This window comes from Hemicordylus capensis, chromosome 16 (assembly GCF_027244095.1).
Source record: "Hemicordylus capensis ecotype Gifberg chromosome 16, rHemCap1.1.pri, whole genome shotgun sequence".
Classification (NCBI taxonomy): Eukaryota; Metazoa; Chordata; class Lepidosauria; order Squamata; family Cordylidae; genus Hemicordylus; species Hemicordylus capensis.
Genome location: NC_069672.1, coordinates 2997311 through 3024348, shown reverse-complemented (window position 1 = coordinate 3024348; position 27038 = coordinate 2997311). Strand labels below are relative to the sequence as shown.

Sequence of the window (27038 nt, the reverse complement as noted above, 5' to 3'; positions counted from 1 at the left end):
GAATTTTTTCCCCCTCCAATCAGGTGTGGATTCAAAATCTTTCAAAATGTGGAAAACGAAAGCAAAATAAAATCTATCGTTTCTATAAAGGTTCCAGACCATAAAGGTTTGATAGAAAAAGTGAACTGAGCGAATGGTTAAAGCTAATGTTAGAAACATTTGTTGGTATGAATATTTTCAGTTCAGGAATTTTTCAAATACTTTAATGAATGATGGTGTTTTCAGAAGACAGTGTTTGAAAGGAATGAATGATCAAGTTTGTATTAAATGATATGCAATTTTGTTGGACTTGAAATGGGTTTAAAAATCCTCAAAACATTTTATATGACAAAATGGGTTGACAACTGTGGGCGTGGCATCCAAATAACACATGCTTAAATACCTAATTAACAGGGCCTATTATATCCTCTTTAAATATTACAGAATTGCTTTTAAAAATATCAGTGCATTGGTATTTGCGACCATTAAGTAGGGGTGTGCATAGAACTAGCTGACTCGGTTCGGTTTGTGTCTGAACTGGACCTGAACCAGACCGGGCCAGTTTGGTCCCGCACCCCTCAACCCACCCAGTTTGGTTTGGGGGGTGGGGTGGGATTTCGTGAGCGTTATCTTAAATTTTTCTGTACTTATCCCCTCTGGGGGGCATCTCTGAGGCCACGGGGGGTGGTTTCCTCTGGAGGTTCCCCCTCCCCCCCGTGGGCCTCCATAACGTCTCAAATCCTAGGCCATGCAGAGGCCCATTTGGCACACAGAGCAGCCTCAAAAATGGCCACTGTGATGGGGGTGAGGTCCAGAATGGGCTCAGGACCTCCCAAACAGGGCGTTTTGAGGCATAATGGAGTCCCATGGGGAAGGGTGAACCTCCGGAGACCCCCCTGTGTCCACTGTTTAAGCAATATTTACTTAAAAGCCTGGGTGAACAGAAGCGTCTTTAAAGACTTTTAAAAAGTTGTCAGAGATGGGGAGGCTCTGATTTCATCAGGGAGTGTGTTCCAAAGCTTCAGGGCAGCAGGAGAGAAGACCCATCCCCGAGTAGCCACCAGACAAGCCGGTGGCAAATGCCGACGGACCTCTCCTGATGATCTCAATGGGCGGTGGGGCTCATGGTGAAGAAGACGTTCTCTTAAATACCCAGGGCCCAAGCCGTTTATAGGCGTGTCCAGGGCTGAATTATTTATTTTATTTTATTTTATTTTATTTCATTTCTATATCTCCCTTCCAAAAATGGCTCGGGGCAGTTGAGCCACAGGTCATGACACCCAGGGACCAGCACATGGAGCGGCATTGTGGAATAGGGTCATGTGAATAGGGTCATGTGAATAGTCAGTCATGTGACTAGGGTCCCCTGAAGATGCAGGATACAGATACCTGTTTTCCACATAACATAAAAGCAGGAGAGAGGGCATGCCCTCAACTCCTGCCTGTGGCTTCCAGATCTGGCGGGCCACTATGTGAAACAAGATGCTGGACTAGATGGGCCTTGGGTCTGATCTTATGTTCTTAACATATTGTACCTGTGTACAGATCTGTGCCTATGTACACTGTACTCAGATTGTACAATGGTTGAATACAACATGTGAATAGATCTATGTTCTTAGCATGGCATATAAACGGGGTGGAACCAATAGGGAAATCCCATTTGTAAGCAAGCCCTACCAGGGTGTTTTCCACACAGGGCTTTTAGCTCGCATCTCCTCTGGAATGGAGGGTGTACATTCACATACCGGCCAGATTTACCCCAAGTCCCTTTGAGCTATCAGGGAGCACGTGACACACGATTTGGATTTTTCATTGCACCTTAGAGTGTGGTCTGATTTATACCCAGGGTAAAAAAAATCCACTTTTTGCATCGGGTTTTTTTGGGGAAACTTCGAACTCACAGTAAAGTCGCGCAGTCAACCTGTGGTAAAGCCTGCTGTGTGAAAAATGCCCAGATGGAGCGCCCGGGATGATTACTCCTCGGCACACAGAGCCCTCCCAGTTAGAAGTCAATAGAATATTTGTATTCAGGCAGAGCCTGGGCTTCATTACTCTAAGCTTCCCCCTTGATTAGATATATCAAAAGCATGTCTTGAAGAGCCCCTTCCTTGTATCGCTGTGGCCTACGGTAAGTGAAAAATGGCCCAACAGGCCCTTTTCAATTTCCTTGTTAACACCGATTTCTACTTAATGATCTGCCAGCAAATCCGTCCTGTTCATTTGTAAGACACACTGTTTGCTTTCTGGGGGCGGCCCACCCGCTTTCACTCACGGATGCCTCCGTGTGTCAATTTGCAAGCGATGGGCGCCTTTGGTCGCCCTGACAGGAATGGGGTTTTTTTTTGGCGCCACTTAAGCTCCTTCCTTACTCCGCTTATCTCCCACACACTCCTGCGGCTGGCACGATCTGGACGCCAATTTTCCCTCCCTGTCAGCAGGCAGCGGCTTCCTCGCTCGCAGCTGTCATGCAAAATTAAATGGGTGAAAAATCCTCTTGCAAATATGTAAAGTGTGAGTGCCCATCGAGGGACTCATGCCTCACTGTTTTGCAGCCACGAGGCCAGCATGAGGCCAGAGAACGGGATTTATAAGGCAGAAGTCGGACTTAAGAGAGGGGTTGTTCAGAGCCATTAGGGCTGGTCGAATGGGAAGCCACATGTCTTATTGATTATTATGAAAGGGTTATGGGAATGCCCCTTTAGATATGGTATGTAGCAAATAAATAATAATAATAATAATAATAATAATAATAATAATAATAATACCCCAGTCCTGCCATTACAAGCCTCAGAATTCCATTGCTTATAAATAAGACGTGGAGCTAATGTATTTACCAAATCAAAGTTGGAGTTTTCTCCTAGTTCTTTCCTGTTAGATGTGTATGTGTGTGTGGTGGGGTGTCTATCTTAAATTCAGAGACCTCTTTCTTATGGGTAAATACAGACATAACCTGCATTTAACCTCTGTCATAGGTTAAGACATTGTCCTAAATTCAGGGTTGCCTTCTCTTTGGGTAAAAACGGGAACGAGTTCAAACTCGGTGTACATGATCTCTTTGATGAAGTCTACAAATGTGCCCAATTTCAAGGAGATGTGATATAAATTGCCACAGCTAGAGTATGTTAAATAGTGCAGAAAATGGAAACTTTGGCCCATTTTGCCCAAATTTTATCCAGGCATATCATGTATTTATTTCAAGGTTTGAGGAAAGTGACTGATGTAATCTGGTCAGACTTGTCTAGGAAGGCAGTGCTTTGCTGCTTTGATGAAGTTTGGAGGAGGGCTGTGCAGGACTTAATTTTTTCGATATGGATTTGTACCTGAATCATAAGAACACAACATAAGAACAGCCCTGCTGGATCAGGCCCAAGGAGGCCAATCTAGTCCAGCATCCTGTTTCATACAGTGGCCCACCAGATGCCGCTGGAAGCCTACAGGCAGGAGTTGAAAGGGGCATGCCCTCTCTCCTGCGGTGACTCCCCTGCAACTGGTACTCAGAGGCATCCTGCCTTTGAGGCTGGAGGTGGCCTATAGCCCTCCGACTAGTAACCGTTGATAGACCGCTCCTCCATGAAGTGATCCAAACCCCTCTTCAAGCCATCCAGGATGTTGGCTGTCATCACATCTTGTGGCAGAGAATTCCACAAGTGGATTATGTGTTGTGTGAAAAAGTACCTCCATTTTTGCTGGTCCTAGATTTCCTGGCAATCAATTTCATGGGATGACACCTGGTTCTAGTGTGATGGGAGAGGGAGAAGAATTTATCTCTCTCCACTTTCTCCACACCATGCATGATTTTATAGACTCCCCACAGTTGTCTTTTTTCTAAACTAAAAAGCCCCAAGTGTTGTAGCCTTGCCTCATAAGGAAGGTGCTCTAGGCCCCTGATCATCCCAATTTGATTTGAGCATCTGCTTGGCATGCAGAAGGACCCAAGTTCCCTCCCTGGCAGTATCTCCAGGTAGGGCTGAGAGAGACTCCTGCCTGCAACCTTGGAGATGCTGCTGCCAGTCTGGGTAGACAATACTGAGCTAGATGGATCAATAGACTGACTTGGTAGAGGGCAGCTTCCTATGTTCATAAGGTTCCATTGGCCAACAACAACAACAACAACAACAACATGTAAACTAATGAAGCACTGGTGCTATGGACTTGACTCAGATTTAGTGATCTGATGCTGCTGTGCTACACATATCTTTATTTCCATGCATATAACCCATGGCTTATACATTGTTTTGTTTCCCACAGAGGTAGGGTTTGAGGAACGGAGCAGGTGTTTCTACAGACACCAGGGATATATTACACCCCTTTGTTGCAGGTCTACACCTGTCCATAAAATACTGAACAACACATTTGCAAATAAAATGCCACAAGTCTGCATGGTGTAGTGGTTAGCAGGGATGTACAAACAGGCTCGAAGTTGAGATAGTTCGCTATCGAACTGGCTTGCCATCAAGCCAGACTGGGCCTGGTTCTGCTTGACCTAGAGCTGAACCACGTAAGCTGGTTCAGAGCCGGTTCGGGAGTTCTGAGTTTTTTAAAAGGGGGGGGGGGCTTACCTGGCCTCTGGGGGATGCTGCCACACCCATGGGGGGTCTCAAAAGGTTCCCCTTCCCCCACTGGCCTCCCCCAGTGGGGCCATTAAGGCTCATTTTCAGGCCTTTTTAGCCCTCTCCCGGATAGCGGGAGCCATTTTGAAGGTTGCCAGGCATGTGTAGTGACTATTGGCATGCCCAGTGACAGAGAGAGGGCCAAAAAGGCCTGAAGAAGACCAGGGAGGAGCTCACAAGGAGAGGGAGAGCCTTCTGAGACCCCTCCGCGTGGCCGTGACAACACCCTCCAGAGGCAGGGTAAGCCTTAATTTTTTTTAACAAAAAAATTAGAACCCCTGAACCAGGTCAAACTTGAGCCGGGATGGGGCTCTTGTTCAGGTGTCCAGTCCAGTCCAAGTCCAATCTGGACGCAAACTGAACTGGGCAGTTTTGTGCAGACCATTAGTGGTTAGAGCAAGGGTTGCCAACCTGTGGTACCTCAGTTGTTGCTGAACTACAACTCCCATCACCCACAGCCACAATAAACTGAAGTTGGGGGTGATGGAGGTTGTCATTCAGCAGCAACTGGAGTATCAAAAGTGGGAAATCCCTTGTTTCCAAGTACTGGGAAAGGCCCAGGGAGACCTGAGTTCAAATCCCTGTTCAGTCATGAAACTCACTGGTAGGGGTGTGCACGGAACCGCGGAACTGCGGTCCGGCACTGGGCTGGGGGGTTCCTTTAAGAGCGGGGGGAGGGTTTCCCCCTCCGGCGCCCGTAGTTCTGTTAATAATTGGGGAAGCAGGATACCTCCCTGCCGCCCCTTCTTATGTTTTGCTGCTGCTGCTGCTGGCTACACTGCAAAAGGCTTCAAGAAGCCTGTAGCATGCACACGTCGCGCGCGTTTCACGTCTCTGCGACGTGCGCGTGTGTGATGTGTGTGTGCGCGCTACAGGCTTCTTGAAGCCTTTTGCAGAGAAGCCAGCAGCAGCAAAACGTAAGAAGGGGCGGCAGGGAGGTATCCTACCACCCCAATTATTAACAGAACTACGGGCGCCGGAGGGGGGAAGCGGTGGGAGGGGTAAGTAAACCCTCCCCCCGCTCTTAAAGGAATCCCCCCCGAATCACCCGAACCCCAAACCGCCCATGTCTGGAGGCCTGTAGAAAGGCCTCCGGAACGGTCCGGGCTCATCACTACTCACTGGATGATTCTGGACCAGTTATTTCTTTCTCGGCCCTACTTACCTCACAGAGTCAATGTGACGATAAACACCAACCCTATATGCCGCTCTGGACTCTTCGGAGGAAGAGCAGGGTAGAAACACAATAAATCAATAAATTCACAAAAATTTGGTTCATCGATGCATAAGTATAAACGGGGGGCGGGGGGACGCAATCACTTGCGTGAACTGAAGCAGAGGCAAGCCACATATATTTCAATTCCATAATTAATTAAATTCAAAATCCTCGTTAAACCAGAATTAAGGAGGAGAAAAACACAGCACAGAGTGAACTGGAGGAACAACAAAGGACCAGAATGGGGGAAATATTCTTGCCTTTATCGTTCCCCTAAGATTTTTCTTCAGGGAAATAGTTATTTTGCAACAATTATTTCATCAAGGGTGGGCACCAGGGGTGGTTAAGATGAAACCAGTTTTTAAAGTAGTGAACGGGGAAAGGTGTGTTATGAGACTAAGTCTCACAAGATCGAGAGAAAATTAATTCCGTGGATGCTGAGGGGAGGGAATGCAGCAAGCAAGCTATAAAATTAATGAGATATTACTGAAAGAAGGATAAACAATTAGGCATATTTTTTAAAAATGAGAAGAGAAACATAAACCTGTTGCCATCCGAACGGCAGAAACTAATTAAACTGAAAATTACATCATGGCTCTGCGAAGGTAACAAAAAAGGAGAGAGATAGAAATGAAAAAACAAGAGTGAAAATTAACGGGCTTAATATTGTTTGGACATTATGATTATTAACAATGGGAGGTGGGGAGGACTGATTAAATTCATCCATTCTCACATACTTTGGTGTGTGAAAAGAGGAACATCAAGGTAGGAAGAGGCTGTGTGTAGAGATTATCAACACCTTTGGCTTGAGAACTTTTGAGGGGGTGTTGTGAGAAAGATTGTCTAGATGCTGAAGAGACAGTGACAACAGCCAAGGTCAGCAGTAAGTGGATGTCATCACAGGCAGTGTGGTGTAGTGGTTAGTGTGGGACTGATGCTTCAAATCAAATCAAATCCGTTAATGCCGTCGCTAGGGATGGGCACGAACCGGTTCGGCGTTCTACTTCGAGAGTGCCGAACCAGTTCGCAAATTCGAATCAGTTGGAACGTGGCGGGTGTGTGTGTGTGGCTTAAAGGCGCAGGGAGGGTGCTCTTACCTTCCTCGCTGCGGTTCCTCCTCTGGTGCTACTTCAAAAACCACGGGTGCAGGGCAGCTGTATACCTTCTTGCTGCCCCAGTCAGAGTAAAACCGGAGGTGGCGTGTGCGTGACACCTGTCTGCGTGCCTGCCACTTCTGGTTTTATGCTGACCAGGGTGGCAAGAGGGTATACAACCAACCCGCGCCAGCAGTTTTTGAAGCAGCATCAGAGGAGGAACCATGGAGGGGAGGGGAGGGGAGGGGAGGGCACCCTCCCCACATCTCAAATTGACCCCCGCCTACTGGATGTGCATAGAACTGGTTCCGTGCACAACCCTAGCAGTCACAGACCAGTGCAATAGTATTACATACATACAGAAGCCTGACAGAGTAAACAATAGGAACATAGGAATATAGGGAGCTTGCATATACCGAGTCAGACCATTGATCTATCTAGCTCAGTATTGTCTTCACAGACTGGCAGCGGCTTCTCCAAGGTGGCAGGCAGGAATCTCTCTCAGCCCTACTTTGAAGATGCTGCCAAGGTGGGAACTGGGAACCTTAAGCTCTTCCCAGAGCGGCTCCATTCCCAGAGGGGAATATCTTACAGTGCTCACACTTCTAGTCTCCCATTCATATGCAACCAGGGCAGACCCTGCTTAGCTAAGGGGACAATTCATGCTTGCTACCACAGGACCAGCTCTCCTCTCTAAACGAAATCTTCCCATTCTGGGATCCGAACCCGGGCCGCCTGGGTGAAAACCTGGAATGCTAACCATAAAGTTGTAATATAACATTAACAAGTTAAACCTCAAAATAGAGCAACTAAATTGAATTCATGATGAGCTCCTGGCAAGTTTTGCTGGCTATCAAACCAAACTTAGGCACATTAGAAGATATTAGATCATTCAGCTAGGAGATAATCAAGATAAAAAGAGTCCGTACGAACTGGAAGACAACTTATAAAAGGAGTTATAGATTTGTGCCCCCGTTCTTGATAAAACTGGAAATAAAGCCACACAGGAGCTGTGGTTTTGATATCTCCTGAATTACAGTGGCAAAGACATTCTTTAAGGGGTGTTTTTAAAATATCTCCCTTCCAAAACTGCTGTTTGTTAAGCATTACAATGTGCCAGCATCAGGGTATTTCATTGCTGTAATTGTCACTGTAATAGAGTTAAAATATCTAGCAGGGTTAAAACTCAAAACCTGGCAACCCAGCAGGTACGGATCCCTAACAAATTTGTTGCTCCAAATCATATATTTGCTAACCTACTTTACAGGGTGGTTGTGAGTATATCATGAGGGGATTGATTTTTGAGGGGGCTGGTGAGGTGGGTGATAAAGATTTTCTAGATGCAGAAGACAAGGTGACAATAGCCAATGCCAGGAGTAAGTGGATGCCATTAGAGATAGTGTTGTGTAGTGGTTAGAGTGCCCGAGCAGCCCTTAGGAACATAGAAAGCTGCCCTATACCAAGTGAGACCCTTGGTCCATCTAGCTCAGTATTGTCTACAGAAACTGGCCGCGGCTTCTCCAAGGCAGCAGGCAGGAATCTCTCCCAGCCCTACCTGGAGATGCCAAGGAGGGAACTTTGAACCTTCTGCATGAAAGCGGACAGGTGCTCTTCCCAGAGTGGCTCCAGCTTGCTACCACGAGACCAGCTCTCTTCATGAGGGCAATTGGAAGTGAGGGCTGGGAAGGAGAACATGAAAGAACATAAGAACTGTCTTGCTGGATGAGGCCAATTGAGTCCAGCAACCTGTTTCTCACAGTGGTCCACCAGATGCCTCTGAGAAGCCCACAGGCACGAGGTGAGGACATGCCCTTTCTCCTGCTGCTGCTCCCCTGCAACTGATATTTGGAGGCATCTTGACCCTGAGGCTGTAGGTGGCCTATAGCCACCCGACTAGTAGCCATTGATAGACCGGTCCTCCATGAATTTATCTAAACCCTTCTTAAAGCCATCCAGGCTGTGGGCTGTCACCACATCTTGTGGCAGATAATTCCATAGGTTGATGATGCATTGTGTGGAAAAGTACTACCTTTTGTCAGTCCTAAATTTCCCAACCTTCAGTTTCTTGGGAAGACCCCTGTTTCTAGTATTGTGAGAAGGGAGAAAAACCTCTTTCTGTCCACACTCTCTACTCCATGCATAATTTTATACACCTCGATCATGTCTCCCCATAATCACCTCTTTTCCAAACTAAAAAAGCCCCAGATGCTGTGGCCTTGCCTCATAAGGAAGGTGCTCCAGGCCCCTGATCATCTTGGTTGCCCTCTTCTGCACCTCTTCCAGGTCTTGCAGAAGTGAGCACAAATTGTCCCCTTTTATAAGCACTAAGCAGGATCTGCCCTGCTTTGCATTTGGATGAGTGATTACATGTGAGTGCTGCCTTTTGTGAGATCTTCGCCTTTGGCATCTACTCTAAAATAAAAGTCCCATAAAACCATTTTAGTGCATTCTATTATGCACTGCACAAGCTCATGAGAACCCCGTTAGCTTTAGGTGATATCAGAAGCCATAGTGGGGTGCACATGAAAGAGTGGCCAGCATGATTCTTATTCAGGTATACATTAGAAAAAATGTGGTGACTGAGGGGAAGGGGTTGATTGCTTTCACCAGTCAGAGGCTGAGAAGAGTCAGAAGTTAGGGTCATAGGAAGAGAGGGACATATGATTATGCATGGGAGACTAGAAGTGTGAGCACAATAAGATATCCCCCTCAGGGGATGGAGCTGCTCTGGGAAGAGCATCTAGGTTCCATGTTCCCTCCTTGGCTTCTCCAAGAGAGGGCTGAGAGAGATTCCTGCCTGCCACCTTGGAGAAGCCGCTGCCAGTCTGTGAAGACAATACTGAGCTAGACCGACCAATGGTCTAACTCAGTATATGGCAGCTTCCTATGTTCCTACGTGTCCTCATCAACATCACTGCATGTCCAAATTTGATTGGCCAAGAAGCATTCTGGCATCATCTGCTTCATAGAGTAAAGTATAAAGAGCAAGGACCCACCTGATAGGTTGGGTCACCCACATTATTTATCCAATGCAGTTTTTAAAAAGCTACCTCCTGCTGTGCTGCAGACTAGCTTCTCTATTCTCTCCATGCATGAAAATGAATGGGGCATTCTGAAAGAACTGAGTGGTATATGCCATGGGGTACATTCAGAGCTTCCGGCATACTTTTCATAATGAATAAAAATGGTTCTGCTTGGAAATAAAACAAATGCATGTCCTACTCATTGACCAGAACACTGGAGGGGAAAAGTCTCATTATTTCTTAGGCAGCAATTTATTTCACACTGTGGAGTGTATCCACAAGTAAAAGACTGGGAGACTGAGTTTGTGTTTTTAATGAAAGCTGAACATTTGGGGAGCAGAATGGATACTACTAGAGATATGTGTAAATTGATTAGAATTTGAGTTGATTTGACTCGAATTTGGCTGATTCGAGTGATTCAAATGCGAATCGAATCACCCCTTAAAAGGGCGATTCAATTTGAATTTGAAACCAATTTTCAACATTTGTTCTGAATTTGATTCAAGAGCCATTTGGCACCTTTAAAAAAACTTTCAGCCCCCCCCCGATTGGTTAAAAAAGGAAGCGAAACAGGGTCAAATCTATTTGAATTTGATTTGAATCTGAATCAAATTTTAGGAGTTTGGAATGGATTTTCAGAATTTGATTTGAATTTGAAATGAATCAAAAATTTCATTTTGTGCACATTTCTAGATACTACTGGATACCTCACACAGCACCCCAAGATTACAGGCCTGGAACAAAGGGTGTTCCTTCCAAGATGCACCTTCCATTTCAGATTGGACTGCTTTATGCAGTCAAATTCAGGGATTGGGCCATAGATCAGTGACAGAGCATCTGCTTCGCATGCTGACCGTCCAAGGTTCAATCCTTGGCAGCATCTTCAAGATGCTGGTTTGAATCCCCGCTGCTGGTATGTTTCCCAGACTATAGGGAACACCTATATCTTATTTATTTATTTACGGTCTTTGACCAAATAATACAAAACATTTACAATTACAAAAAAGAAGACAAAGCATACTTTCAATAACATTAAATAAAAACCAGTTGATCACTTAAAATGAAGTACATGTACATATTGTAGCTTCCCAGAAGCCTTAGAAACTCTATTCCTTTGAGGGCCATAATCTTAAGGCCACATAACAAAACTTGGCCACTGTGGCAGAAACTGATGTATCCTTATCATCTAATAGGTGCATTACCATAAGGTCATCAGTTTTTCCATTCAGATCTTTTAATAATGGATCAATTAATTGATGCCTTATGTCCTGATATATAGGATATTTCAATAAAATGTGGGCCATAGTTTCGACCGCCTGACTGCAAGGGCATTTCCTTTCTTCATAACGTAATTTTGCGTATTTCCCATAGAGTAAAGCCAATGGGAAAACGTTAAACCTAGCCCTAGAAAAGGCCCATCTAAATTTGCTTTAAGGTGATTGTGAATAAGTACACTGCCGGAGTGAAATCTGCCTTAGCATAGATTGATTTACAGAAAAGCGATAAGCTGGCCTTCTCAGTTTGTGAATCTATGTCAGTCAATCTCTGTCTCACCAGTGTACGGGCCATGTTCTCGCCGGCCTCCAGCAGCAGGGCAGGAGATAGGCCACTTTGGCAAAGTTTATCTGTTATCTTCCTACTCCAGGATGCTTGTGGCTATAGGAACACCTATATCAGGCAGCAGCGATATAGGAAGATGCTGAAAGGCATCATCTCACACTGCACAGAAGACGGCCATGGTAAACCCCTCCTGTATTCTACCAAAGACACACACAGGGCTCTGTGGTCACCAGGAGTAGACGCCAACTTGACCGCACACTTTACCTTTATACTTTAAACTGTTGTAGATCAGCTGGCATCTTTAAGATATTAGCTTGGGAATTTCTGAATGTGGAGAGGCGTGATTTTGAAATCCATTTCAAAGCTTTGTTGTCCCATTATAATTATGGGACAATTAAAAACCAAATTATGTGTCCAGTTACTTCTGATTGCTCCAAAATCATAACATAAAGCTGAACTGACCTTGAACAAGAAGGTGGGGGGTGGGGGGAAATATGACTGCTAAAATATTCCAAGTAAGAAGAGTTAACACATGTTTCTTTCAGACTTAATTTACAGGAACATCGCAATTCTGCCATCAATTAAATAATATATGGCTCAGCTAGCAAAAAAATCTGAACCTCAAAGCACATCATTAGCTACAGACATAAGGTCTTTTTTAAAAAGCGCCATACTTAATTTGGGATGTTATTTAGATCAGTTTTGGAAACGATATAATAATGTATTTTTTTTAACTAGAATAAATAGTTTGAATGCATTTCTTTAAGCCCCCCTCCCCCCAATTTTTTCTTCTTCACTTAAGCATGGGAGAAGCATGGGATAAATTCTCATGCCAGAACATTTGTGCAGCAACAACAAAAGGTGAGGACTGATTTTTCATCTCCTTTTAATGGAAAATCTCTTGTATCAGTTTGTGACCCCATATATCCACCAGGCAAGGTCTGTAGTTTCCATGCTGACTTCAGTGGTAGTGGAAAAAATAGGCACATATGGCAAATATATCTATAGGCAGATCCAGAAAATAGAAAAGAAGATAGAGAAACAGAGAAATGCAAAGTAGACTGAAAGTTCAGAGCACTTCATGGGGAATTTAAGTGAGCTTCTAATGCCTTCATGGGCTGGAACCAACCATGACATGTGCAGACATGTGTGGGGTGGCAGGGAGGTCAAGATCAATTTCCAGCACATTAATCATTACATCAATAATTACAAATATTAATGAAAGTGAGGGGGCAGGGGTTGGAGTCAGGGAGAATGGCAAGAGGAAAGAGGGATGGTGTTTGTGGGATCCTTCCCATGGGCAGAGGAAAATAGGAAGCTGCTATATACTGAGTCAGACCATAGGTCCATCAAGCTCAGTATGGTCTTCACAGACAGGTAGCAGCTTCTCCAAGGTTGCAGGCAGGAGTCTCTCTCAGCCCTATCTTGGAGATGCTGCCCGGGATGGAACTTGGAACCTTGCAAGCATGCAAATGCTCTTCCCAGAGCGGCCCCATCCCCTAATGGGAATGTCTTACAGGACTCACATATGTAGAGTCCCATTTGAATGCAAACCAGGGCAGGCCCTGCTTAGCAAAAGGGACCATTCATGCTCGCCACCACAAGACCAGCTCTCCTCCCTGCTTGCCGTTTCCCCGGCCATCTGCTGCCGGAAGAAACGACGTCTCCTTGGCTCATCAAAGTCCCGCCCCTGCTGCTGACACCAGGGCCTGGAGATGTTAGCAGCAGCTTTTTGAAGATCCTGTCTTTCAGGACTTCTCTCCATTGGGTCATGTCATTTGTGAAATGCAAGATCCTCATCAGCAGACACAAAACAGCAATCCAGGGATGGTCCCCTTCAAGAGGAAGCTTGCTGAAACATGCTCGTGCGCGGCGTCCAATTATCTGCTTTTAATGGAAACAAATTGTTTCCGTTAACGCTGAGAATGCTCCGAGTACCTGAAAGGTGTGTGGGCCTCATTATCCTTAGGTAATTGGGGTTATGAGCAACATTCCTGGCTTTTCACTCCGTATCTGTCTCAGCAGCCCCATGAAGCAGAAAAAAAACCCTCAAGGATAAGAGATAGGGTTGCCACAGACTCAGCAGACGTGTGGCACTTGGAATACTGCAGGCAGCACAGAAATGGCCAAAATTCATTTCTTTTTCTGGTGGAGGGATTTAAAGATTGGATTTGAGTGGTTGCCAGACTTGGGCAAGGGGGCGGAGAGAGGAGGTGGGGAGGTAAGAATTCCCCCCACAAGGGTTAAACTGGGTATATAGCACACCAGCAAATCCTTTTGTAGGATCATAAACGGGGGGGGGGGGGGCAGACCCCTTTGCACTGAGGAGGGCTGGTCTTGTGGTAGTGAGCATGAATGAGGCCCTTTACAAAGCAGGGTTGGCCTTGGTTTGCATTTGGATGGGAGACTACATCTGAGCACTGTTGGTGGTAGCAAGCATGACTTGTCCCCTTAGCTAAGCAGGGTCCACCCTGGTTGCATATGAATGGGAGACTTGATGTGTGAGCACTGGAAGAAATTCTCCTCAGGGGATGGAGCCGCTCCAGGTAGAGTATCTAGGTTCCAAGTTCCCTCCCTGGCAGCATCTCCAAGAGAGAGCTGAGAGAGAACTGCCTGCCTGCAACCTTGGAGAAGCCGCTGCCAGTCTGTGAAGACAATACTGAGCTAGATGGACCAAGGGTCTGACTCAGTCTATGGCAGCTTCCTATGTTCCTATGGTGTTCCCTGTACTAGGGATCTCTAGATATGGTTGACTACAGCTCCCATAACCCCCAGACACAGGCTATTGCAGCTGGGGATTGTGGGAGTTGTAGTCAAGAACATCTGGGAATCCCTGTTATAGGCAACACTGTTTGTAAGATATCCCCCTTAGAAGATGGGGCCATAACTCAGTGGAAGAGCATCTGCATACTTGCACGCAGAAGGTCCCAGGATCATCCCTGGCAGCAACTCCAGGTAGAGTGGGGAAAGACTCCTGCCTGAACCCTTGGAGAGCCACTGCCAGTCTGTGAGGGCAATACTGAGTTAGATGGACCAAGGGTCTGACTCAGTATAGGGCAGCTGCCTATGTTACTATGAGAGAAGGTGACAAACAATACCATAGATGGTAGGGTTATGTGGTTGGGTTTTTTTTTTCTGTTTTGTTTCTGCCCCAAATCCAAAACACCCCCATTTTGTTCTTTGTTCGAAATGGCAAAATCCGAATCTGAAATGTTTTGGATTTTTAAAAAAAGGCCCCGGGGCAAAATTAGAGGGTGGGGGTGGTAGTGCCCAATGGGTGGAAGCTACCACCCAAATTTCAGAGGAATTGGGCAAAGGGCTGAGATTTGGTGAATTTTTGAAGTTTTGAAGATTTTCCCCATAGGGAAGAATGGAGGTTCCAGCAAAAGTATAACTTCACGTCGGGTGCAAAGGGGTGGCCCAGAGCAGAGCAAGGTGGGTGGTAGTGCCCAGTGGGGGCAAGGATTATTTTAAAAGAATTGGGCAGAGGGCTGATTTTTAAAGATTTAATGGCGTTTACGTGTCTTTAAAGTTCTTCCCCATAGGGAGAGATGGAGGTTTCAGCAGCCCCATAACTGCACTTGTGGAGCACTGAGGTGGCCCAGAAAGAGTAGTGGTGTAGAGCACATAGGGTGCCAACCACCCCCATGGGTTGCTAACCGATGGGGAACTGGGTTCTGTTGTTTCTGAAGTGTTTGGAGTGTAGATTCTCTGGTAGCAGATGAGAGTGGTTTCGTGGTTTGTCATTGAAAATCTCATATGCTACCAGAGAATCTACACTCAGAACACCTCAGAAACAAAAAAACCCCAGTACCCCATGGGGGTGGTTGGCACCCTATGTGCACTACATCACCACTCGCTCCAGGCCACCCCAGTGCACCCCACGTGGAATTATGGGGCTGCTGAAACCTCCATTATTCCCTATGGGAAAAAATCTTAAAAGATCCGTAAACTTCAACAATTCCTAATCAGCCCTTTGCCCAAATCCTTTGGAATCTGGGTTGTGCCAGGCACCCCTTGGGGCACTGCCACCCAACCCACTGTTTTGCCCCTCAGGCCCCCTTTCTGCCCCGAATCGGCCCCAAAGACATGTCAACTTCAGAAACCCTTTAAAAACCAGCCCTTTCCCCAATTCCTTTGGAATCTGGGTGGCAGCAGGCACCCATTGGGGCACTGCCACCTCATGGGTGGAATTACGACGAGGAAAGGAGAGACAGTTGTCTGGGGCAGTGCCCCCCCAGACACCTCACATGACTCCCCATCATTGCCCCCTGCCCAGCCCCGAGGCCTCTTGCCCTGTTGGTCCTCCCTCCTGCTTGTCCTCCTGGCCGGCAAGCTAAGCAGCCAATAAGCTGCTAGGAGCGCCTTCTCTCCCCGTCTCTCAGGTGCAGGTGTAGCTCTCAGGTGTAGGCCTCGCTGAAGCCTGAGCTCGAGTAGGCCAGCAGGCCCCAAGCAAGCCAGGAAGAAGCAAGCCAGAGTGGCCACCACCGTCCTCTGCAGCAGCAGACCCTCTGCCAGGTAGGATGTGAATTCCTCCTTTTGGGGGTTACCCCCCCCGGATATATAGGGATCTGCTTTGATATGGGGGCAGGGTGGGGGACTGAGAAGTCTCTGGATATTTAATTTAAAACAGACTGGAAAATTTGCAGGCTTTAAAAACAAAAACTATCTAAAAAGGCCTCCAAGTGGCTGGTTGCATGGCAGAACATTACAAAAACTTCTGGAACAAACAATGTTATGTTATACATAACATAACATAACATTGTTTTGGGGCATGTTATGTTATGTTATGTTATGTTATGTTATAGTATTCATTCATTCATTCATTCATTCATTGATAAATGCACTTATGTTCAAGTTGTTTTGCAACCCAGAAGGTCTGAGTGAGAACGGTGAAGCCTGTGTGGTGCTTTTATTTTGTTTTATTTTTCTTGTGTGTGAACTGCTCCCCAATAACTCGCAGGGACTTCAGGGTCAATCTGGCCCACCTGTGAATGCAGCACCTCAGATGTGTGTTAAAAGGCTTTAAAAGCCCCGTGTGAAAAACCTCCTGGAATCGAACTTGACTGAATTTGTGCAGAATTCTGAGAAAACAGACACAGGCTCACCCTGCAGGGTTGAAAGTCTCCTTTGCTAATCTGCAGCAGCGAGGGGCTCATTTTAATAATTAGTGTTTCGAGTGTGTTCTAGGCATTGAAAGTAGCACAAATATATAGTACTCAATGTCTATCACTATATATTGTGAAGTGTGCATGTGTGTATTCAGTGAAATGTATTTCTAGGCAGCATACTTATTTTGAAATATCAGACTTAAATCCTTGGGAGCCTGGGGTGTGTGGAGGCCCTGGACTTGGGGGGGGGGCATTTTAAAATCTCATCTCTGGGCCCACTCCAACCTTGCTATGCCCCTGTACCACCTGACCCACTCTTCTGCCCCCAAAGCCCCCTTTCTGCCCCAAATCCACCCCAAATAATATCAACATCACACATCATGAACAGCAGCAGAGCTTTGCAAAGTACCAGGCAGGTTTCCAAAGGTCATGCACATCCACATCCCGCCCAGAAATGCAATTGATCGACAGACAGCCGTGCGAAACAACAACAATGAAATGCACACTGCCCCACACAGTGTGCACACTGCCCCACTGGCCAATGAGGGTAAATTTTACCCTTACATTTCCTTAAAAGGAATAAGGAGGCAATTGCCAGCAGATCAGCCCAGGCTTTCGCAGGCCAGTCTGTGGGCCGGAAATCCAAACAGATGTCAAAACTCAAAATGGAGACTGAAGGAGAAAGACTTTTCACAATTGCAAAATGGATTTCTAAAACAGCAGAAACAACAAAGTGTTTTGTATCCGAAACAGGGACGTTTCGGGCACAAAACGTTTTGTATCCGAAACGAAACACACACCCCTAATAGATGGCTCCACCTTCTCTCCTCCCTTTCAAACAATTGTAATCGCTGTTGCCACTTGATTTCATGTGTGCTCTCACACTCCCTGCATGCGCTCACACTCATTTCTACCACTTGTTCTCCTTTTGTGGCAGTGTGCACACCCACCTCCACCTCCTCCTTCACCTGGAAGTGGATTTGGGGGTGCAGAATGCGGAGGCCCTGTGAGAAGCAGGGTGCAGGATTGTATCTTACATTTTCATTACCACTGGGCAATACTTCCTAAGTGCAATGTAAGAGGGAGAGAAAGAATATCTTGCTGCACGGTTTAATTCTGGTGCCGTTTATGCCCCCCCCCCCATAACTGATGCTATCGGTGACCACCTGAGATATGCACTACCACTAATATGCATAAGAGTCAAGCACCTTTGGGCAACATTCAGCCAGCTCTTGTCCACGCTACAATCCTTCGTCAAGCTGATGGCATGCCAGCACTGCATTCTCATATCGAAAGTGACATTGTGTCTTCATGACGCTGCAGTGCTCCTTCTGGAATGCCTCACAATACATTTCTTTTAAAATCCACTCTGTGCCAAACTATCTTGTCTCATCTCATCAAATCTCATCTGTTCTTTCCCCCCCTCCAGTATTAACTTTTACAGCAATGCCAAAACCTTTTCATCTGTGCTTGTCCCTGATATCCCTTTGTAACTCATGATAGCTCCATCTATTCTCGAGGGTTAAATATCACAAATCCCATCTTGCAGTGCAAACTTGAGCAAATGCACCTGCACAACAACTTTCCATACTTACTTATATTCAAGTCTTGGGGTGAATAAATCTAATAAACGTTTGCTGATAAATTCCCTTCGGGATCCAAATATTATTTTGGAGATGCATGTCTTGATTCTGTGAGGTGCTGCTGAGCTGAAACTTCTCTGCTTTTCACGACTACATAAGAACAGCCTTGCTGGATCAGGCCCAAGGAGGCCCATCCAGTCCAGCATCCTGTTTCGCAGTGGCACACCAGATGCCTCTGGGGAGCCCACAGGCAGGAGTTGAGGGCATGCCCTCTCTCCTGCTGTTGCTCCCCTGCAATTGGTAACTGACTACTTTCAGCACTCCTGAGAAGCACCTCACCTGTGATTGTTTTGGTACTCTTTGTGACAAGGTTTGCACTCATTTACGTTAACCTCAGTCACCTGCTTTTAGTGATGTCATTTGTGGTCCAGTCTGATTGGCAGTGGAGCAAGGTGATATCATTCCATTCACAGTGTAGTTCCTGAGTCGGTGGGGACACCCATGTGATGTATCCAGGAAGGAAGAAGCAGTACTGGAAGCTACTTTATACTGAGTTGGACCTTTGGTCCATCTAGCTCAGTATTGTCTCTACACAGACTGGCAGCAGGTTCTCCAAGGTTGCAGGCAGGCTGAGATCTGGAGATGCTTCCAGGGAGGGAACTTGGAACCTTCAGCATGCAAGAAGCTGCCATATACTGAGTCAGACCATTGGTCCATCTAGCTCAGGATTGCCTTCACAGACTGGCAGCGGCTTCTCCAAGGTTGCAGGCAGGAATCTCTCACAGCCCTATCTTGGAGATGCTGCCAGGGAGGGAACTTGGGACCTTCTGCATGCAAGCAGGCAGATGCTTTTCCACAGAGCTGAGCCCCATCCCACAAGGGAAATTATTTCAAAAGGTGTGATTTCCCACAATCCAAGCAAGGAAACTGTCTACTCAACTAAAAAGGGTAAGTGATGATACTGATTGTCTATCTCTTGGCTCAGAAATCCAATGTTCAGCAGCTCACCTCAGACGTAAGGTGAACTGTAAAGCTTTCAGAGTTCTTCTTTGGTTCATATTTCAATCTGAGCCAGAGAAGAAGAACTGGTTCCTGGAGGAGGAGGAGGAGGGGAAGAAGGAGGAAGGGGAGAAGGAGGAGGAGGAGGAGGAGGAGGAGAATAACAACAACAACAACAACAACAACAACAGGTCTCCCCTTCCTGACTCCCTCTGAATTGATATCAATGGCACTGGGAAAATAATATTTACCAGTGCTCCCAGTACTGGGCTCCCAGTTGTAACTTGCCCTACACCAGAGAGGAGAGAGAGAGAGAGGAAGAGAGACTTGCCACCATTCCACTCTTGTTGGCTATCAGATAAGTTTGGGAGGGAACTGGACCACTTCATTGGGCATACGACCAGCTCAATTTTGCTCACAACAAACTATCCCTACGGCTGCTGTTTATACCATCTCCCAAAAGGACTCACAAGAGATGGGGCTGTAGTTTAGTGGCTGAACATCTTCTTTGCATGTAGAAGGTCCCAGGTTCCCTCCCTTGCAGCATCTCCAAGCAGGGTCTGGAGAGACCCCTGCCTGAAACCCTGGAGAACTGCTGCCAGCCAGTGTTGACTATACCGAGCTAGATGGACCAAGGCTCTGACTCCGTAGAAGGCAGCTTATAAAAGGGGAGCACTGTAACTAAGTGGTAGAACATTTATGCAGAAGGCCCCAGGTTTGGTCCCTGGCAGCATTTCCCATTAGGCCTGGGAAAGATGCCTGCCGAAAACTTTGGAGAGCTGCTGCCAGTCAGTGTTGACAATACTGAGCTAGATAGACCACTGCTCTGACTTGGTATAAGGCAGCTTTATATGTTCAGATCTAAAAAGAAACACCAGGCAGACAGCAGCAACAGCCACTGGAGGGATGCTGTGCTGTGGTTGGATTGGGGCAGTTGCTGGGACTGGGAGAGGCACTTGGAGAGGTGCCTCTTTACCCAGTGAGCAGGGGTGTAAATGAGTTATTTTCTGCGTTTGGGGGGAAATTGTCCCAGGCTAGTTCCAAGACTTACCCGTGGAGTTTGTCACATTGCTGGAGATGATCCACCCTAAAATCAAAAGTAGGAAATTCAGTGCAGCCTGTGCGATGGGAAAACAGAATTAGCAGTAGCATTCCCTGGAGTGTTTCTTACTAACCAACCAACCCTCCTCCATCTGTGGCCTCACCAGCGCCAAGTTGAGAGACACTACGATGTTCTGATCTATACATGGGCAACGTTGGAAAGTGCTCCATAGCAGCTGTTCCATCTAGCTTAGAAGCAAATTGCAGTAGATCTTTCTCCCAGCCCCGATGCTCAAAATCTTGCTAGCTGGAGATGCCATGGATATAACCAGAGACACAATGCATGTGCACCATGTACCTTGTCTCGGAGCGATGGTGCCTCCTGGGGTCAGTTATTGTACTCCTGTTGATACAGTCCGAAGTACAGGACAGCTGGTCTTGTGGGAACAAGCATGAATTGTCCCGTTTGCTAAGCAGGGTCTGCCCTGGTTTGCATTTAGAGGGGAGACTATATGTGTGAGCACCGTATAATATTCCCTGTAGTGGATGGAGCCGCTCTGTGAAGAACACCTGCCTGCTTGCATAAAGAAGCTTCCAAGTTCCCTCCCCGGCAGCATATCCAAGATAGGGCTGAGAGAGACTCCTGCCTGCAACCTTGGAGAAGCCGCTGCCAGTCTGGGTAGACAATACTGAGTGAGATGGACCAATGGCCTGACTCAGTATATGGCAGCTTTCTATGTCCCTATGTCCTATCCTAATTTGTTTTATATGGACTAATGAGCATTGTATGCATATGCAGCATTTTATTTTATTTTATTTTATTTATTGTTAAATTTATACACCACCCTTCATTAAAACAATCCCAAGGTGGTTCACACAAAAATGGACAAGGCTATAAAATGTACGCAATTAAGCTAAAATATAAAAACATAGATCTGATTATAAATATTTAAAATACATGCATTAAATAACCCTACAGGATACAAAGAAGCAGCCGCAGAGACAATCATACAAAAGCCTGGGTAAAAAGGCATGTGCACAATTCCGTTGCCACCTAGATTTACCCCTGCTAACTGAACAAAAATACACCTTTTAAAGTGGTGAATCTCTTATATGTAGCAGGGGGAGAGCAACTGGCCCTATCCAACCCCAGCACAGCATCCCTCCAGTGGCTGTTGCTGCTATTTGTCGTACGTTTCTTTTTCTATTGTGAGCACTTTGGGGACAGGGGACCATCTTATTTGTTTTTCTGCGTAAACCACTTTGAGAACTTTGGTTGAAGAGTGGCATATAAATAGTCGTTGTTGTTGCTGCTGTCGTCGTAGTATCACATTCAGGGCATTTAGAAGCCTGCAGAGAGTGGGCAGAAATCCTCTGTCCAAATCCTTGGACAGGACTATTGCAGAAGAATATCATGACTCTGTGGAGTCCAGGGTAAAAGGGATTCCCAGACATTGTTGACTATAAAATCCCATTTTCCCTAGCTGCAATGGCCTTTGGCTGGGGATCATGGGATTTGTAGTCAACAGCATTTGGGAATCCCTGTTAGAGAGCGCACTGGTAAAATCTGTGGGAAGTATCTTTGATGGAGGGAGGAGAGGTGAAGACGCTTGATCTGAAGACCTGGATTCTAGAGGAACCGTCCTGGACTACATTTTGTACATCGTCTGACGTCCTAACAACTTCTGTGTGACTTGGATTTTTGATCTGCACCATGTTCTTTTGGAACTGCACATTTTTTTGTTTACAGAACTGCATGCTTTGTAACTGATTGCACTTTTAAAAGATGCTGGTGTGAAGGTCTAACCATGCACACAAATGTATGCCTCAACTGCTGAGGTTTGCAGCTCTTTTCCTGACGGGATCTAACAGAAATTGTGCACGTTTGATTGTTTGATGATGGATTGATTATGATTTCAGCAAAGGGGACAATTCATGCTTGCTACCACAAGACCAGCTCTCCTCATACCATCAAGCAGCTCTGAATTTTCCTTTTAAAAAAGCCCTGCTCCACAGTTCGAGGGTCATTTAGACCAGTGGGGAGGAGGGCTGGTCTTGGGGTTGTGAGCATGAATCATCCCCTTTGCTAAGCAGGCCCTGCCCTGGTTTGCATTTGGATGGGTGACCACATGCGAGTGGTGTAAGATATTCCCCCAAGGGGATGGAGTCATAAGCTCAGTGGCAGAGCATCTGCTTTGCATGCAGAAAGTCCCAAGGTTCAATCCCTGGCTGCAGGCAGGGTTGGTAGTGACTGCTGCCTAAAACCTTGGAGAGTCACTGCCTGTCAGTGTAGACAATCCTGAGCTCGGTGGACCAATGGCCTGACTCAGTAGACAGCAGCTTCCTAGAAGCTCAGTGGAAGAGCGTCTGCTTTACATGTAGAAGGTCCCAGCTTCAGTCCCTGCCAGCAACTCCAGATAAGGCTGAGAGAGCCTTCTACCCAGAGTTGCACCTAGGTATTTTTGGAGCCTGGACCTAAAAGCCTTTGGAGGCCCCCTCTTCCCTGCAAATTAAGCATCATCATGCTTGACCGGGTGACCACACCACCTGGGACAGATTAAAGAGGATTTGGTGGCCCCCAGGGGGGCTATGGAGGCCCTAGACTTCGGCCCAGGAGTCCAGAGGTAAGAGCGCCTCTTCTCCTTCCTGAAAGTTTGGAGAAGGTACTGCCAGTCACTGTAGACAATACTGAGTTAGATAGACCAGGGGCCTGACTCAGTATATGGCAGCTACCTATGTTCCTAAATGGTGATCATTTAGATTGCTTAACATCCAAAGCCAACTCTGGTGATTTGGGACCTCTGGTTCTTCTTTCCTGATTTCCCTTCACAGAAGAAAAGGAAGGTCCTCTAGCTTCATGAATGTGATCTCAACTCCCTCCCTGACAGTTTTCAATATGGTAATTTACCGTCAAACTTGTCTGGCGACAGACAAAAAGGAAGAGAGATCACTCCTTTTGTGTTTTAAAGTCTTTGGAATACAGAGAAGAATTCATTCCGTGTGCCAGCAAGAGGCTTCTATCTTGCTACATCAAAATTATTACTGGATAGCCATTTGTGCACGGGCTGATATAAAGACGTGCCATTTATTTACTCACGGAAACATTTGCATCTCCTTGTTCCATTTTAAAAAAGAAAATCCACAGGGCCACGAATGACACTGATGTATGTCAGGATAAGCACACACAATTTAAAACCAAAGCAATTAATTAGGACACTTGTAGAGCATTAAGCAGCAATTAATATCAAGACAGGGCAGCGTCTCTATCTGTCCCAAAGCCTACCAGATAGCATCATTTAAGTCAGCCGAGAACCCTTGGTACTCGAACTGATGCTGAACTACGACACCCATCATCCCCAGACATAATCCCCAGACATGACCCCTGCTGACCTGGCAAAGAGGCACCTTTAAACATGGTGATTCTCTTTATTTAGCAGGGGGAGAGTAACTGGCCCTATCCACCCCCAGCACACTACTTCCAGTGACTGTTGCTGGTGTGTGTCTTATGTTTCTTTTTAGAATGTGAGCCCTTTGGGGACAGGGAGCCATCTTATTTATCTATCTATCTATCTATCTATCTATCTATCTATCTATCTCTGTAAACGGCCCCGAGCCATTTTTGGAAAGGTGGTATAGAAATTGAATTATTATTATTATTATTATTAATAATAATAAGAAGCAAAAATATTATGGGACTTCCGACTACAAACAGACAAACATCTGCCACACAATACACCAGATATAACTGTAGTCGAGAAGAAAGAAAAGCAAGTCAAAATAATCGAGATAGCAATACCAGGGGATAGCAGAATAGAAGAAAAAGAAATAGAAAAAATCACCAAATACAAAGATCTACCAATTGAAATTGAAAGGCTGTGGCAGAAAAAGACCAAAATAATCCCAATGGTAATTGGCGCCCTGGGTGCAGTTCCAAAAGACCTTGAAGAGCACCTCAACACCATCAGGGCCACAGAAATCACCATCAGCCAGTTACAAAAAAGCAACTTTACTGGGAACAGCCTGTATTCTGTGACGATATCTATAACAGCAACAATGATAATAAAATCCAGTCATCCCAGGTCCTTGGGAAGGACTCGATGTCTGGATAAAACAAACCCGTCAATAGCACCTGTCTGACTGTGTAAACAAACATAATAAATAAATCTTATTACCATAATAAATAAAATTGCGGATATGGATAATGTGACTTGTAGTTCAGCACTAACCGGAGTGCCAGAATCGACCTATCCCTGATTTACGCTGTACACCTAAAGTCTCCCAAACGTTTCAGACAGAGGGAGCATGTGACTGAGGACCTCCAAGGACGATAGGGGCATAGGATGCTGCCTTGTACTGAGTCAGACCCTTGGTCTCTCCAACTCAGTATTGCCTACACAGACTGGCAGCAGCTTCTCCAAGGTTGCAGGCAGGAATCTCTCTCAGCCCTATCTTGGAGATGCTGCCAGGGAGGGAACTTGGAACCTAGATGCGCTTCCCAGAGCGGCTCCATCCCCTAAGGAGGGGAATATCTTCCAGCGCTCACACTTCTAGTCTCCCATTCATATGCAACCAGGGTAGACCCTGCTTAGCTACGGGGACAAGTCATGCTGGCTACCACCAGACCAGCTCACCTCTCCCCAGCACATGACCCTCTTCTTGCTGCTAGGTAGCCGGAACCGCTGCTCAGATGACTGCTGGCTGCTGACAGTTGCTCGGAGGGTCAGGGTGCCAGGTTGCGTCACCCCACCCCGCTCTCTGAACCTCTATAATGCACTTCGTGAGTGCACGGTGCATTATAGGGATCCCCCCTCCCCTCCCCAAAGCCAGCTGGGAGCCCCACAATCTGCCAGTTGGGGCTGGCAGAAAATCAGTAAAACAGGCTCAGGAAGGCACCCACTCACCTGTTTACGAGGGTCGCTCCGGAGGCAGGTTTGCTGCTAAGGTGCTGCTGGGATCGGGCATGAGCCCAAACTGGGCTGGGCTTCCTTCGCCTAGTGCGGCCTGCACGTGTGGATAGCTTCGTGGTCTCCCGTCCCATTGCCAAGCAAGGCAGACCCTGCTTAGCAAAGGGGGCAATTCATGCTCGCTAGCCCAAGACCAGCTCTCCGTCTCTGGCACAGCTGGCCAGGATTCGGACTCCTCCAGAGAGAAACATGCTGCCGTGGTTCCTCACACAGGGCAGCTTTATCCAGTTCCTGGCTCGAGCCACGGCTACTCCTGACCACCGCGACGTGGGCGTAACTATCACTCGACGAGGGGAGGCAGTCGTCTGTTATTGTTGTTGTTTACACAGTCCGATAGGGGCTGTTGACTGGTTGGTTTTATCCAGACGCCGAGCCCTTCCCCAGGACCTGGGATGGCTGGAGTTTATTGTCAATATCGTTGTTGTTACAGATATCGTCGCAGAATATAGGCTGTTCCCAGTAAAGCTGCTTTTTGTAATATTATTAATAATTATTATGATGATTATTTCGATTTCTAGACCGCCCTTCCAAAAATGGCTCAGGGCAGTTTACACAGAGAAATAACAAATACATGAGATGGAGCCCTGTCCCCAAAGGGCTCACAGTCTAAAAAGAAACGTAAGACAGACACCAGCAGCAGCCACGGGAGGGATGCTGCGCTGGGGGTGGAGAGGGCCAGTTGCTCTCCCCCTGCTCAATCAAGAGGGTCACCACGTTAAAAAGGTGCCTCGTTGCCATGACAGCAGGGGTCCACTTGCAATTTCCCCAGGGCCTGCTGTTTGAGGCCCCACTGCCTCAAGACGTCACATGACTCCCCTCAGCTGATCAGCAGGTGGGCGGAGCTTCCAGAGAGGCAGGAAGGAGGCAGGCAGGCAGGCAGCCAGTGTTTGCTGCCTTTTACCCACTACAGTTCTCTGCAGACCCCCTGCCCAGCCCAGCCCAGCCCAGCCCTTGCCAGGAATGGAGGTAAAAAGTGAATTCCTTTTTGTGCTTAACCCCCCCAGTATATATAGGGACCTGCTTGCTTGCTGTAGGGCTTTGATATGGCAGGGTGGGGGGGAGACTGAGAAGTCTCTGAATATTTAATTTGAAACAGATTGGAAAATTTGCTGGTTTTTATTTTTTAAACTATCTAAAAAGTCCTGTAAGTGGCTTGTTGCAGGGCAGAAAATTACAAGAACTTCTGGAACAGACAATATTATATTTATATCCGTTCATTCATTTATATTTCGTTCACTCATTCATTGATAAATGCACTTATGTTCGAGTTCTTTTGCAACCCAGAAGGTCTGGGTGAGAACGGTGAAGCATGTGGTGTGGTGCTTTTATTTTAGGTCATTTGGCTTTAGAAATGCCCAGCTGGTTGGGCAGGTCCAAAAACCTCACTCACGCTATTGACACTGTATGTCATCAGTCAGATATGAAATGTGAATGCAGCCCTGCACATGCTGATTTGCCCCCCAGCCCCACACCCCACTAGGGATGACCCTGCTTCTGAGCACCTGCAGAGAGTGGTTTTAATCTCAGTACAGTGAGAGACCACAACCAGCCCTACTTCCACATTGGGGAGAATGACTTTTAGCACAGACTAGGGCATAACACCAGGAGCTCCTTGAGCCCTGGCATGTCTTAAAATTTTACCAAGAAGAGGTAGATTCCTCATTCTCCCCCCCCCGCCCTTTTTCTCCTGAGGAATTTTGCTAATTCTTGCTCTTTTCTCTATTTCTCCCCACCTATCTTCCTTGCTTCAGTGGGACTTAACTGGTCTCCTATAAGGAGCAAAATATGCTGCGAGCACAAATTAGTTTGGTTTGCTTGACATCCCTGAGCATGTGCAATCCTCTATGCACTTACCAGG

The 27038-nt window shown here is 46.5% G+C and overlaps 1 protein-coding gene and 1 long non-coding RNA gene across 7 annotated transcripts in view; one reads left to right on the top strand and one right to left on the bottom strand.

Annotated features, from left to right (window-relative positions):
* Nucleotides 1-25958, bottom strand: part of LOC128338451 (uncharacterized) — a 155258-nt gene extending 129300 nt beyond the window's left edge. For all 4 annotated transcript variants that reach the window (XR_008312631.1, XR_008312630.1, XR_008312633.1 and 1 more), the window contains exons 1-2: nucleotides 25118-25958; nucleotides 20227-20262 (exon numbers count right to left, since the gene is read on the bottom strand). This is a non-coding gene — a long non-coding RNA (uncharacterized LOC128338451). The remainder of the gene's footprint in view (nucleotides 1-20226; nucleotides 20263-25117) is intronic.
* The window catches only part of AJAP1 (adherens junctions associated protein 1), a 233696-nt gene continuing 222526 nt past the window's right edge, over nucleotides 15869-27038 (top strand). Inside the window, exon 1 of one of the 3 annotated variants that reach the window (XM_053280912.1) lies at nucleotides 15869-16000. The gene's annotated coding sequence lies outside the window, so the exon portion shown is untranslated. Of the gene's footprint in view, nucleotides 16001-26057; nucleotides 26147-27038 lie in introns of those variants that run through there. The other 2 variants (XM_053280913.1, XM_053280911.1) reach the window with 2 other exon arrangements.